Consider the following 15,643-nt stretch of genomic DNA (forward strand, 5'->3'; position numbering starts at 1 on the left):
CAAGTTACGATCTAAAGAGTTTTCTTGGCTATTTTGATTCAAAGATTGGAGCTTGGATTATTGCGCTTCTTCAGATTTCATCTTCCATCACTTCAATTTCTAGGTTGGAGGATCTTGCCTTTGAATTTTATTTTCAATTCTTGTTTGCTCTCCGTCTGCAGAGAAAAGATTGTTTGTGGGTAGTTTGGGGTAAAAATTGAAATTTTATGAAATTTCATGGATTTTATATTATATAGTTTTGGGATATAGTTGGGAAAAATATTATTTGCACATTTCTATGCGTAACCTAAATGGCCGACTGAGGATTTTGGTCCTGTGATTGTTTGGCTTCCTGTGTGTGGTGCATTCTTTGTGTTGGAGATTTGGTTTCTCAGGTTGTATTTATATCCCTTTTTCTTTGGACTGTGGAGTCTTATTGTTCCTTGGGTTCTCTGAGACTTTCTCCAGTTAGGCTTTATCAAGAGAGCTATGTCTCATAAGACTTGGCAGAAAGTCTGTTATTTTTATTTTATCTTGGTTCAATAGTTTTATTATCTATTTTGAATTATGTTCCCTCTTGGAGTGTTGTCGAGCCATGTAAGGATCTTCGAGAATAGTTCTTAGTGAGTTTTGAGTCAGGAGTCGCGAGGCTTTGGTTGATGATATCTTTTAATATAGTTCATGTTTTTCTATTATGTTTATTTCTTTATCTTCCTTATGCTTGAGCATTCCTTTTATGTCTAATTTTGGGACAGAATAATTTCTATGATTTTTAATTTGGATTCATAATTTTGGCTTTTCCGTGCAATTTTTTGAGTCTTTTGTATGTACGACATGAGCTTTGTTAACTTCCCATCACAAATGCACTAGAAGGTTTTATAAAACTGCTATTCTATGTTTTTTTGAGTTTGATTATTTGCGATGTAATTTCTGGATTTGTTCTTGTACCAAAGTCTTGTATTGAGACCTTTTGATGTTTTCTAGCTCTGATTTTATGTGGTTTTATGCTTCGACAAGTTGATGTGCCTTGTCATAGAGGTTATATGCTTTCTCTAAGATGTTTATGTGCCATGTTTTGAGGTTTATGATTATGAGTTTTCTCCAACGAGTTGATTAGACTTGTTGTTGAGGATTGTGTTATGTTCATGGTTGATTTGATTGCCTTTGATATGGCTTTTGATTCATTATTTGCATTGAGGCTCTTTATTGATATTGATGGCTTTGGTTGAAAGTGTGTTTTTTAAGGATCCTTTATGGATGTTGTTTTGAGCCTCATTGTTATTGTTGTTTTGGAACATGTTAGGGGGAGTGGGATTTCATGTGATGACCGAGGTCATGAGAGATAGGCTGCTAGGAGGTTCCTTGTATATACACCTAAAAATGGTCTGAAGATAATTAATTTAATAGGAAGTTATTTAATTAATCCCCTTCCCAATTAATTAAATTCACAAGCAATTTGATTAATTTCCCTATTAATCTACTAGTAAATAAGTCTAATTGATTTATTTATATAGTTTATTCAATAATTCACTTTGATTAATTAATTCCAAATTAATTAATTCCCCTCATTTTAATCAATTCTTCTAATTCCTAATTAAGATTAACAAAATAAATTTTATTGAGATTAATTACCATTTTTCCTAATTATTTGAATTTCTAAATTCAAATTTGAGCAGATGGCTCCTAGCTTCTATACACCTAGCCTAACCACTCCCTAACCTAACCCATTCTATCTAATCCTAGGTTTAACTAACCATATCCTATCTTTCACATCCTAACCTCTTTTATTCTAACCTCCTGTGGGTTGGATATCCCCTCCTTGAGACACATGGAACTTTTGCCACATGTCTCCTCCCTTGGACACTTTCCCTCTCATGAGTAAGGTTCCTTGACACTTGTCACCACAGAGATGACAAGTGTCCCTTCCTTCAACCTCTTCTCCAACTCCCCCAATCTTAGCCCTTGATATCTTAAGATCAAATCTGGATCATCGATTCCTTGTTGGCATTTTTAGATTGTTGGCATTTTGTAATGGAGTTGAGAAATACAACACCATAGGAGGCTGAAGATCTTCTGCAAGCTGAAAAACCTGTTACAAGGAGAAGCAAAGAAGCAATAATATGAAGAAGACACAAAACATAGGAACAATATTCTCAAAAGGTGAGAGCTCCAATTCACCAAAAATGTATTGTGAATAATTATACAAATGAAAAGCAAAATTAACCTCTAATAGGTCAATAAACCCTAAAAAGGGAAAACCCTAGGCTTGCACATAATAATTAATAAAATAATTAATTAATATGCACCTAATGTTAGCTTAAGTGTAAAAAGATAATTGGGAACTTAAAGAATTAAACAAATATTGTTTAATTAATCAAGTAAAAACCAATTACTCTAACACCCCCCCTTAAGCTAGACTTAGGGAGAAGCTAAAACCTAGAACAACTACTGAAAGCATGAAAGATGGGTCCTGACAACAAGGCCATATTAGGTACCCAAATACAATGAAATCTCTATGAAACAGAGACAAAGGAGAAAACCCAGTGGGAAAAAACTCCTCTCCAAAAAGAGATAAAAGAACATGTTGAAAGAAGAAGAAGAAGGAAGGAAGGCCTCATAAAGACCCCCCAAGGACAACTTCCTTCACCCCAAGCATAGAGCGCAACTGAAGATAGCACGGTGATGCAAAAGGTTTCATGAAGATGTCTGCAACCTGCTCAGAAGTGGGAATGTACTCCAGAACGAGAACACCATCCCGAATCAACTGGCAGATGAAATGCATGTGAAGCTCAATGTGCTTCATCTGCTGATGCTCTACCGGGTTGCGGGAAATATGAATAGCACTCTGATTGTCACACCACATGACAGTGGGACTATCAGGAGGAAAACCAAACTCAGTCATCAACTGTCGAAGCCATAAGATCTCCTGACTAGTGAGCACAATAGCTTGGTACTCAGCCTCTATAGATGATAATGCATGAGTAGTCTACTTCTTGCTCTAGCGTCCTAAAATTGCGACACTTGCAATTTCGACTGCATTTCGGTCTTCACGATGGCGATGCAACACGCAACCTGAATGGAGACCCCAAAACTTGCTCACGACACTGAAAACTGCATTTTTCAAGCCCTGGCCTGAACCTCCTTGCACCTTGCTGTCCCGGGAGGTGGGACCAGAGCGCCCAGCGCCTTGGTCCGTCAGGACCAGGGCGCCCAGCGCCCTGGTCCCCAGGACCATGGCGCCCAGCACCCTGGTCCCTGGGTCCTATTTTTGGGCCCGGTCTCCAAAGGGGCTCGGGTCTTTTTGTTTGCAATTTGGAAATTAACTTTCCTGGTCGGCCTAAGGTCGGGAAAATCAGTCTATCATCCCTAAATGACAAGTATATAAACTATATTTTTCTCTCTCATTTGGCATGAGGAGGATATATGTGAAAAGCGTGGAAACTATACTCAAGCATTCAAGCATTCAAGCATTCAAGCATTCCTTCTAAGTCTCCATTCAAGGCTAAGTGTTGCATTCAAGTCAAGGATTCAACCATTGAAGAGGAGATCATATACTACATGTTACATACAACATACAACATACAACATCTATACCTTTGCACATAAGGATACAAACATCCTTAGAACAAGGTATTAGTACTTGTTTTACAGTCATTTACATTTACAGCTCTTGCTCATTTCTTGGTTAATTCCAAAACCGGGGTTTGACCTAAAGGCAAACCCCTAATCCCTAACCCCCCAATCATCTTCACTTTTCTGTGTGTAGGTTGCAGGTACGCGGCTGAGATTGAAGATCTGGAATCCTTGTGCAGAGACGAACTGATCCCCCTTCGTTTGATGGATTTTTCGGAGGACCGTGGCGCCGGGCGCCATCGTCCCGACAACTTTTGCTCAAATTTGCAGGACAGTGCCGTATCGACATTTTACTGCTAATTCCAGGTCCACAGCTTCATACTATAACCCGAACTCAGTTTATAAGCAAATCTTTATGACTTTCTATGCATGGTTAGCTTAATTCTCCTATGCACATTCTTTACAAAAGAGTGTAGCCTTGCTTTCCTAACCCTTGAAATTCATTTAGCATCCAATCTTACATTGTGTGGCATTGGATCTAGTGGGTTTCAACCCCTCTTTTGAATGTAAAGTCTCTCCCCTAAGTGAAAACCATCGAATCCTAGCGAACCTCCCTTCTCTCTCCTCGGAGTTGGAAGAGGGGAGAACAACTAGGGTTCGATCGCGATTTTCCGCTTTACATTTTGGTGAACCCGACTTGAACATCCTTTCTGATTTTTCATGCTTAGATCTGAAAAAAAAAAAATTGATTACATTTCCATGTTTGATCTTTTGCAAAATTTTAGAGGTGATTGCATAAAAACCCTAAAATTTCTTTTTAGTAATTAAACTTGTGAAATGCTTAGTTGTTGATGTTTGTTTCAGATCTGCCCTTCTATTACAAATTTTCAATTCATATCTGTGCTTTAATTTTGAAAATTAGGTGGTTAAATGTCAAAACCCTAATTTTTGAAACCCTCTTAATTCAACCTTTGTCCGACAATTTGACCAATCAAAACATCTCCAAATCAGTTGTAACTTTGGATTCTACAATAAAAACACAATATCTTTCATCCCTGAAAATTTGGAAAAAAGTTGCGAGGACCGTGTTGCACTCCGAGCGTCATCGTCCCCGACATTTTTTCCAAAATTTCGGGAGCGAGATCTTGCTGTATTTTCTTGCTAAAATCCAGAATTTTGGCTGATTTTGTCAATTATAACACTTTCAAAATTACAGTCAAAGTTGGTCTTGCGATTGCTTGGTCTAAGGCTTCTAATCATTCAAAAATCATTGAAATTGAAATTTTGTGTCAAAATTGTGTTCTTACTGTCCTAAATCTGAAAATTGTGTTTGCATTCATTCAAAATTTCAGTGCTTTATTCAAATTCTTGCATTTTGTGACTTTTGAAATTAAGTGCTTAATTACAACAACTTTGATTTCCGCTTTCAAAATTGAATTTTGCGTGAAATTGAGTCAATTTTCAAATTTCAAAATTTGCATTGCTCTTGACATTCCCTCTAAAATCATAAAATTCAAAATTTCAGTTTCCCTCTCTTTTTCAAAATTCAAAATTTTGCATTTTTCGACAATCTTGATAGGGTTCAATTTTCAGATTGCAATTTTAATTTGGCCTATCTATAGATCGTAAAAACACTCAATTTTTTCAGATTAGCTTTAAAATCATCATACCTTTCATCCCTACAAATTTCAAAAAAAATTGCAGGGACCGTGTTGCACTCTGGGCGCCACAGTCCCGGACATTTTTTCTGAAATTTTGGGAGACTGTTGTGATTGCATTTAACAGCTTAAATCCAGAAGATTGGCTGATTTTACTGAAAATTGCTACCTCTAAATTCAAAATCTTCTCTCTCTTTCTAGTGCATGAGTTTTACAACAATAAGCCCTACCTACACTATTCCCGTTAGACGAAGCCATAGAATTAAGTCTTTCCAAGGTTTAATTACTGAGGAAATGGAACCTAATTTGAATAGCCTTTTTAATGAGGACATGGGTAATTCCTCTAATCCTCCTAATGATGAAGAAGCTCTCCATGAGGTTTCCGTAGAACAACTTTCGAAATTGGATAACCAATTTGACGATTTTCGACAATGGATGTCTCAAGAATACCCTGATAGTCAAGCTCTTCCTTTAATTGAGGGTCTAAAACGTATGCTTCAGAGTGATAAGAATGGAATTGATATTTTGCATGGTATTGCACACATTGTGGATTCAAATGTGATGCCTATGAAGAGTTGTGCCAAAACCTTAGGTTATACACAACCTCCTACACAAGACAATCATTCTATTCCTTTGACAACTCCTATTGCTAGTATACCTACCTTTACATCAAACATCATGACTAATTCTATACAAGACATTCCTCCTATGATCACCAGTCATGGGGGCAACCCTTCTTCTTCAATTAACCCTCTTCCTTCATTCAATCCGACTTCTTCATTCATTCCTTCAATGAGTGTTCCTATTACATCTCCACAAATGAACATGACGCAAGGGGGCAATTCATTTAATCATTCCATTCCTCCTTGTAGTGTTCCTCCTGTCCAATCATCTCCTATGACTAATTATCATAGGGTCCCACCACCTTACTCTTTACCTTCTTTCAATAACATAACACCTCCATCTCAATCTAACACATCCAATATGAATTCTTCAACTGAAGCGACCATTAACAATCTTGCACAAACTGTCTCTTCTTTATAGCAACAAATTGCCTCTATGAATCAATCTAAGTTTAGTGTGCCCACATTTGATGTTGCGAGCCCACTTTCTCTTGACATTGTTTGAGCTATTCCCCCTAAACATGTTGAAATTCCACATTTGGAACTTTATAATGGTAAAGGAGATCCTCTAACACATGTTAAGACTTTTCAAACAATATGTACCGATTTTGCTTATGACCAAAGGTTGCTTGCAAAATTGTTTACTAGAACATTAAGAGACAAAGCCCTACAATGGTATTGCTCGTTGCCCTCCTATTCTATTACTTCTTTCGAACAACTTGCAAATGCTTTCATTCAACAATTTCAGAACAATATAAGTCCTAAAGTTACTTTGATTGATTTAATGCATTGTAAACAAGGTGTTAAAGAAAAAGTGACTGATTTCATTGGTAGATATAAGCATTTGTATGCTCAAATTTCTTTTCCAGTGCCTGATAATGATATTCAAAGAATCTTTATTTCTAATTTACAAAAAGATATTCGAGACAAACTTCTGTTTTCTGAGTTTACTTCTTTCCAACAGTTGTGTGCAACTCTTCACAATTATCAACTGACTGTGAGTCAAATGGAACAATCACATCCTATGGCTCCGAGTGATAAGGGTGATAGCAGTCAACAACCATTTGGAAAGTTTAAACCGAACAGAGATTCCATCAAAGTCAATGAAAACATCATCAACAACAATGTGAATGCAGCATCAAGTGTGCCTCCTATTTCTAAATTTTTCAAGAAAGAAAGAAAGTATACTCCTTTGAATGAATCATTGCATAGTATTATGAATAAGTTATTGGAACAAAATGTGCTTATTCTTCCTCCTATAAGACAAATTGATCCTGCAAAGATTACTTCACCTTATTTTGATAACCAAGCCTTTTGTCAATTTCATCATCAGCCTGGTCATGATACTGAAAAATGTTTTTCTTTAAAGGGTAAAATTCAGGATTTGATTGATAATAATACTATTTCTATTTCTGGAGTGAATGATAAAGGTAATACATCTGTAGCTCTTCCTAATCAAAATCTTCAGATTTTCACTGATTCATTGCCTTCTCATACCTCTAATGCAATTGAGGCTAATGATTCCTCTCTTTCATCTAATGGTCTTGTGTCTATGACCCTGAATGTGATTAACTTTGTAGAGCAACAAGAAATCCCTGAAGAACCTTCCATCACATTTGATTCCAGTGAAACCATTAGGGCACTTGATGGTCCTTTATACATAGTTGCAAAAGTCAAGAATACACCTTGCTGTGGAGTGCTTATTGATCCTTCGTGCATGATTAATGTTATTACTGAAGAATTTCTTTTTACTTTGCAATTGAATCAAGTGATATATGACAAAACAGATGTGATTGTGAAACTATTTGATGCATTTTCTTCTCCTGCAATTTGTTCTATTACATTGCCTATTGAGGTCCATAACAAATCTCTTGATGTGAACTTTGCTATTATTCCATCTTCCGAACAATTTCGTGTGAAGCTTGGTTATCCTTGGCTATCTTCCATGAAAGCTATTGCTTCTCCTATTCACAAGTGTTTGAAATTTCCCCATAATGGTGAAGTTGTTACTGTCAATCATAGTCTCTTTAAACCAGCTGAAAGAACTTCTAGCGTTCCTATTGATTACTTTTGGCCTAAACAATTCCAATCTCTTCCTTCGCGAAGTGATCATCTTTTCAAATCTTATCAAAAGTGGAAAATAGATATGATCTTATCTCTAAGTGAACCTAGAACACCTAAACTTGACATTCCTATCATTCTTGAGAAGGAAGTTCTTCCTTTGAAAGATAAAACTAATGTCTTTCCTAAGAAGATTCCCAACCCATCCCTATGGATGTGACTATGTCTATGCCTAATAAACTTCCTAAGAGTGGACCTATACCTCCTCGTCATGATGGACTTGGTCTTCTCCCTAAACCAAATATTCCTCCTTTATATGGAGCAGTTCCTCCTCCTTCTTTTTATAGAGAGAAGAGACCTTCCTCTTCTCCTATTATCCAGCCTAAGAGACCACAACCTAAACACCCAAGTGCTAAGGATGAGAACATTCCTCCTCCTCAGTCTTCTCCACTTCCTACTAAGACTAGACGTAATCGTTCTGCACGTGAACGCCGACGAAAGCGTCGTCTTAGGGCTCAGGCAGCTGCTTCTCAAACTTTGCAATCTCCAAAAACACCTTCAACAAGCATTATTCCGTTTTCTCCTCAGCCGGACATTGAGCCTAAATCTCCGAAACATAAGATGCATGATGATCTTGATCCTGTGCGAGTTAAAGATCCTATTTTTATAAATCTTGATGACGATATAGATGAAAATGTTACTCCTCTTGCTTCTGATAGTGAATATGAACTTGTTGATGTTGATAACCATTTATCTAATGAATTTTCTAAAGCACTTATCCTAGCTCCTAAACAAGAACAATATGGCTCGGAACATGAACATAGCCCTTGTTTGGATCTTGTGATAGCTCCATCTGCTATGTTGGATGTTCCTCCTCTAGCGTGTTCCCTGCCTTCCTGAAACATTGATCAGCAAGATCGGGGGGTAGATGACGTGCTAGACTAGTTACATTAGCATAGCAGATTCTTTCCTCCTCTCTTTTGTTACTTCTTCTATATGTTATTCTCATTCTTCTATTTGTTGTCCTTGGTGTTGTCTAATTGAGGACGATGCAAAGCATTGAGATCTCTCGGTCTCTCTCATGTTGACTCAAAAGACACATGTGTTCCCTTCTTCTAGGTGACCTTCCTTGATTGGGGAATGAAGAACAATTATGCATACATACATATGATATATATACATGAATTATCATACAGCATACTGACCCCGAGGAAAGCGAAGTCACCTCGTGCTTTGTGTTTGTGTTTATTATCCTTGGGTTTATCTCACACTTGGGGGCTAAATCTTTGTGATAACGTGCTCCTTTCCCTTCTCATTTCTTATGTGTATCACTACGTTAAAACAATCACCCCCGGTGAGGCGTGTGCGATCGCTTTAACGTAGGGGGGCATACACCCTGTCTATCCCTTCAAGATACTTGAAAATTTCTTGGCGAACTTAGCTTCGCCTTGAAAATTTTTGGTATTTCTTTTGCATGACTCATAGTGAGGGAACCTTACTACTGACAGTCATGGTTCTCCCTCGTGATCTTCCCTTTTACTTTGTCAATTGAAGTCGTAAGATCCTTAGTCCACTGGGGGCTTGGTGTATCTTGCCTCCTTGACATGGTGAAAGTCTTTCAATGTTGTTTCCTTGTACTTTACCGAAAGTATGAGCATACATACTCCCGCTAAAGTGGGGGCTAAATGTAGCGTCCTAAAATTGCGACACTTGCAATTTCGACTGCATTTCGGTCTTCACGATGGCGACACAACACGCAACCTGAATGGAGACCCCAAAACTTGCTCACGACACTGAAAACTGCATTTTTCAAGCACCCTGGCTTGAACCTCCTTGCACCCTGCTGTCGCGGGAGGTGGGACCAGAGCGCCCAGCGCCCTGGTCCTTCAGGACCAGGGCGCCCAGCGCCCTGGTCCCTGGGTCCTATTTTTGGGCCCGGTCTCCAAAGGGGCTCGGGTCTTTTTGTTTGCAATTTGGAAATTAACTTTCCTGGTTGGCCTAAGGTCGAGAAAATCAGTCTATCAGCCCTAAATGACAAGTATATAAACTACATTTTTCTCTCTCATTTGGCATGAGGAGGATATATGTGAAAAGCGTGGAAACTATACTCAAGCATTCAAGCATTCAAGCATTCCTTCTAAGTCTCCATTCAAGGCTAAGTGTTGCATTCAAGTCAAGGATTCAACCATTGAAGAGGAGATCATATACTACATGTTACATACAACATACAACATACAACATCTATACCTTTGCACATAAGGATACAAACATCCTTAGAACAAGGTATTAGTACTTGTTTTACAGTCATTTACATTTACAGCTCTTGCTCATTTCTTGGTTAATTCCAAAACCGGGGTTTGGCCTAAAGGCAAAACCCTAATCCCTAACCCCCCAATCGTCTTCGCTTTTCTGTGTGTAGGTTGCAGGTACGCGGCTGAGATTGAAGATCTGGAATCCTTGTGCAGAGACGAACTGATCCCCCTTCGTTTGACGGATTTTTTGGAGGACCGTGGCACCGGGCGCCATCGTCCCGACAACTTTTGCTCAAATTTGCAGGACAACGCCGTATCGACATTTTACTGCTAATTCCAGGTCTGCAGCTTCATACTATAACCCGAACTCAGTTTATAAGTGAATATTTATGACTTTCTATGCATGCTTAGCTTAATTCTCCTATGCACATTCTTTACAAAAGAGTGTAGCCTTGCTTTCCTAACCCTTGAAATTCATTTAGCATCCAATCTTACATTGTGTGGGATTGGATCTAGTGGGTTTCAACCCCTCTTTTGAATGTAAAGTCTCTCCCCTAAGTGAAAACCATCGAATCCTAGCGAACCTCCCTTCTCTCTCCTCGGAGTTGGAAGAGGGGAGAACAACTAGGGTTTGATCGCGATTTTCCGCTTTACACTTGCAAGACCATGTGATAGGACCAGAGCCAAGATAGAAAACAAAGCCAGAAGTAGACTTTCGATCAGTGACATCACCAGCCCAATCTTGAGTCAATGTAGCCAACAATGTGAGGTTCCCCTGATGTGTAGTGAATGCCATGAGAACTAGTGCCCTGAATGTACCTCAAAATATGTTTGGCAGCTTGCCAATGACTCTCATGAGGATCATGTGAGAATAGAGAGACAAGACCAATCGCAAAGGAAATATCAGGATGGGTGTGAGTCAGGTACAACAAACTTCCAACCAACTACCTATAAAGTGTAGAATCTACTGAAGGAGTAGGACATATGGTGATCAAAACAACCCCTGACTGAAATAGAGTGGGAGCAGGCTTGCAATCAAGCATGCCGAAGCACTGAAGCATGTCAAGAGCATACTTCTGCTGGTAGAGGTAGATCCCATCAGAGGACTGAATCACCTAAAGACCAAGGAAATAGTGCAAAAGACTGAGATTTGTCATCTCAAACTGATCGATCAAGGCACGCTGAATATGTTGAATCATAGAGGATGAGCTACCTGTGATGAGCAGATCATCAACATATAGAACAAGAATCAGTATGTCACCCTCAAGAAGTTGAATGTACACTGTGTGATCAGAATGACTATGGGAGAACCTACTGGAGAGCAAGAAAGAATCCATCTTCTCATACTAAGCCTGAGGGGCCTATTTGAGACCATACAATGAACGCCAAAGTCTACAAACCAAAGAACTATCCTGTACAAATCCCTAAGGCTTCTCCATGTAGATTTCCTCTTGTAGATCCCCATGAAAGAAGGCACTTTTCACATCCATCTAAAAAATAGGAATAGATAGTTGCAAACCTGGCTCTGATACCATAATGGAGTTGAGAAATACAACACAACAGGAGCTTGAAGATCTTTTGCAAACTGAAAAACCTGTTACAAGGAGAAGCAAAGAAGCAATAATCTGAAGAACACACAAAACACAGGAAAAATATTCTCAAAAGATGAGAGCTCCAATTCACCAAAAATGTATTGTGAATAATTATACAAATGAAAAGCAAAATTAACCTCTAATAGGTCAATAATCCCTAAAAAGGGAAAACCGTAGGCTTGCACATAATAATTAATATGCACCTAATGCTAGCTTAAGTGTAAAAAGATAATTGGGAACTTAAAGAATTAAACAAATATTGTTTAATTAATCAAGTAAAAACCAATTACTCTAACATTTTGCATATAGATTGCATTAATAATATGTTGTCATTAATGTCAATTGAACCAATGAATTGTATTCATGATATTGTTGATGTTATTGTTGTTATTGCTATTGTCTTGTAAGTGGTATGATAAACTTTGTGGAAGATGTTGTAAACCGGTATATGGTAGTTTGTAAGTTAAACTGGTATAAAGGGTTAAACCTTTCTATGTTTTTGTAACTGGTAAACCCTACCATTTGTTTTTGATAAACCCTAACCGATCAAAGTTTGTTTTTTTAAGATATAATGTTGAGAAGTATTGATGGAGACATGTGTGATCATTGTATGAGGATAAGTTCAAGTTATTTTGGCGCATTTGTTATCTTGGAAAGGAGAAAAGTGGATTGCATCGAATGCATAGCACGTGATGAGTTACAAAGTCCAATGAAGAGGTGATCATGGAGCGGTTGGAATTTTCTTGATTAATGTGAAGAGATTGTTATGATTTCTAACAGTCAAGATTGTACCGAATTGTTTGTAATCTCGATGATGAGAATTAGGTTTTTGTTGTGTTACCGACCTAGTTGATTTGTATTTAAGGTCGATGGTATTGTTTTGTTAAGTGTTGGCAAAGTTGGCAAGATTGGAGAAACCAGTTGAGTGTGTGGTTGCCAAACTGGTGGATGGATCAACGGTTTGAGTAAAGGAAAATGGAAGCTTAAGAAGGATCTGATCAAGCAAATGTAGTGCTATTCTGACAGATCAAGAAAACCTGTTGTTTTCTAACAATTACAACATAAATTGAAATCTATCATGCCCACTCTTGGGCACGAACGGAAATTTTTTTAAAAAAAAAATACTTAACTAATTATTGACTAACTAAATTAAAATAATGCAACTTAGTGCGATTAACTTAAATAAATAATTAATTTCCCAAATGGCGAATTAATCTCGACCATATACTTTTTAAAATTTAACTTATTTATCTATCTTAATCCACTAGGATTCCTAATTTACTTATCCTGGTAATTTAAATCACCTTATTTAATTGAGGCCTCTATAATTTAAAAGCTTCTTAATTAAAATTTAAATGAGTTCTAGGTAACGTTACCAACTACACATTTGGGTTATCAAACGTCTTCAATAATTTGAAACTACTTATATATATATTTGTATACATCCACATTGATATGTATATAAATATATATAAATATAAATATACATATATATTTCTCCCTTTTTTTCTAAAATATTCTCTTCGTTACCATTAGCCAATTTTTCTTGTTTAGCCATCCATATTTAATATAGCTTTCTTGTAAATGCTTACACATAGTATATATATATATATATATATATATATATATATATATATATATATATATATATATTTACATACATACATATATATATATATATATATATTTACATATATATATATATATATATATATATTTACATACATACATATATATATATATATATATATATATATATGTATGTATACTTATACATACATACATACATATATATATATGTATGTATACTTATACATACATACATACATATATATATATAACCATTCTTTATTATACCATTTTCAAATTTTGTCCCTCCCTAGGTAATGAAACCCCCATTTGCTTTTTATATACATATATTTTCCCACCCCCCCCCACACACACACCCACTCTTTTTTTTTAAAACTTGACTGGGTGTTGCCCGAACCCGAACTAGGGTTAGGGCATCTAAAATATCATCTTTTCTTTTCTCCTTACTGTGAGTGTGTGTGCGGGTGAGGAAGGGGCGGCGGAACAGGGCCGAGCGGGAAAAAGGTTTTGCTTTATCCCCGCGGTGCTTATGTTATATTATTCTCTTTTTTTTTCTGGTTAGAAATCCCGGGGCGTGGGGAGTGGGGTTAGCGGCGCAGTGATGCGGGCGGAGCGGCGAGTTCGGGCGGCGCGAGTTTCTTTTGTCGGCCGCGGAGCACGGGTTTCAACGACGATCTAGGTTATCCGCAGGCGGTGCAATGGTGGGTGAAGATAGGGTGAGGCGCAGGCGGAGGGGACGCAGTGGGCGGGGGTATTCCCCCCGGGCGCCACTGTGGCTACCCACAGCGCGGCCGGGCGCCGCCCACTGTGGGTACCCACAGTGGCGGGTGGGCGCCCCCCGCGCCACCGCTGGCCACTGTGTACACAGTGGTTCGGCTTGCTCGCAGAACACTCCCTTAGCCGCTAAAAAAAACATTATCGCGAGTTAACAAAAAACACGTTTATTTTTGTTTTGGGATTTAAATGCAAATACAAATATATATATATATATATATATATATATATATATATATATATATATATATATATATATATATATATATATATATATATATATAACAGGTGGGATAGATATAGTTTGACTGTGTTTTTTTTTTTTTTAAAGAAACAGAGGCAGGTTTATTATTAAATATTATCCATAAATATACATATATATATATATATTTATATACATATATATTTATGTATATATATATATATATATATATGTATATCCATGTTTTTAAATGACCTGCTTAACAAATCTAGCAGACTTTCTTTTCCTGATATTTAATATTATCTGCTTGTAAATACTTTTTTTTTGTTGTTTGAACAGTTTTCAAGATAACATTTTTAGAGTTAAAATATTTGAATTTGTTTATGTATACATTACTGCCATTTATATTTTTTTTTTTGTATAAACCAGATTCTTTAAATGATGCTTAGTGTGTTAATAATGTATATAAATATATATATTTATATCTGCATATAAATATATATATTTATATCTGGTTATTTGTCATTCAAGAAGGCATATTATTTTTCCTTGTAACCAAATACTAAACTAAATGCTAAGTCTAAATGCAAGATATAAACATTTAAATAATTTCTTTTGCTGCAATAAACAGAAAGATGAAAGACAAATTTAAAAAAAAAAAAAAAAAAATTTACAGCAGCTTGTTAACATAAGAAACATACAGTAAGAAACTACATCTAGGAGGAGAAATCTTAAGTTTGCATTTGGTAAAAATTTTCCTTTTATTTCCTCTTTTGCAAATCATGAAGATTCATACCCTATTTAGTACATTCCTTCACCTCTTTGCAACACTAACTAGAGTGAGGACATTATACATATTTTTTTGAAACTTATTACAAGTAAAAATAAACACAAGGATTTTGGGCAAATAAACATTTACATTTTTCCTTTCCAATACATTGCTTTACTATTTGGAAAATAAATACATCATTGCCTATCTTTTTCTTTTCATTTACAACCCCAAAAGGGAATATATTGTCATATTAACAAATTTCTGCAACATAAAACAGCAACTTAGTTCTTCATTCCTTCTTTTCCCATTCCCATGCAACCTGCATTAAAACACATTTTTGACCATGGGAAGCTCACCTCCTAGCCTAGGCTTACTAGAAGCCACCCCCGAGCTTGGAGAACCAAGCACTAGATGGACTACAAACATACAAACTCTACACAAACATAGGAAAACACTTACATTCAAATTTCCCTTCCCAAGCTTCACATTCACCACTTTCATGGTGACTCTTCCATGGGTGGAAGTGGACCAAGTACCTATGGGGAGAATGCATGCCAAAACAATACA

This window comes from Cryptomeria japonica, chromosome 2 (assembly GCF_030272615.1).
Source record: "Cryptomeria japonica chromosome 2, Sugi_1.0, whole genome shotgun sequence".
Classification (NCBI taxonomy): Eukaryota; Viridiplantae; Streptophyta; class Pinopsida; order Cupressales; family Cupressaceae; genus Cryptomeria; species Cryptomeria japonica.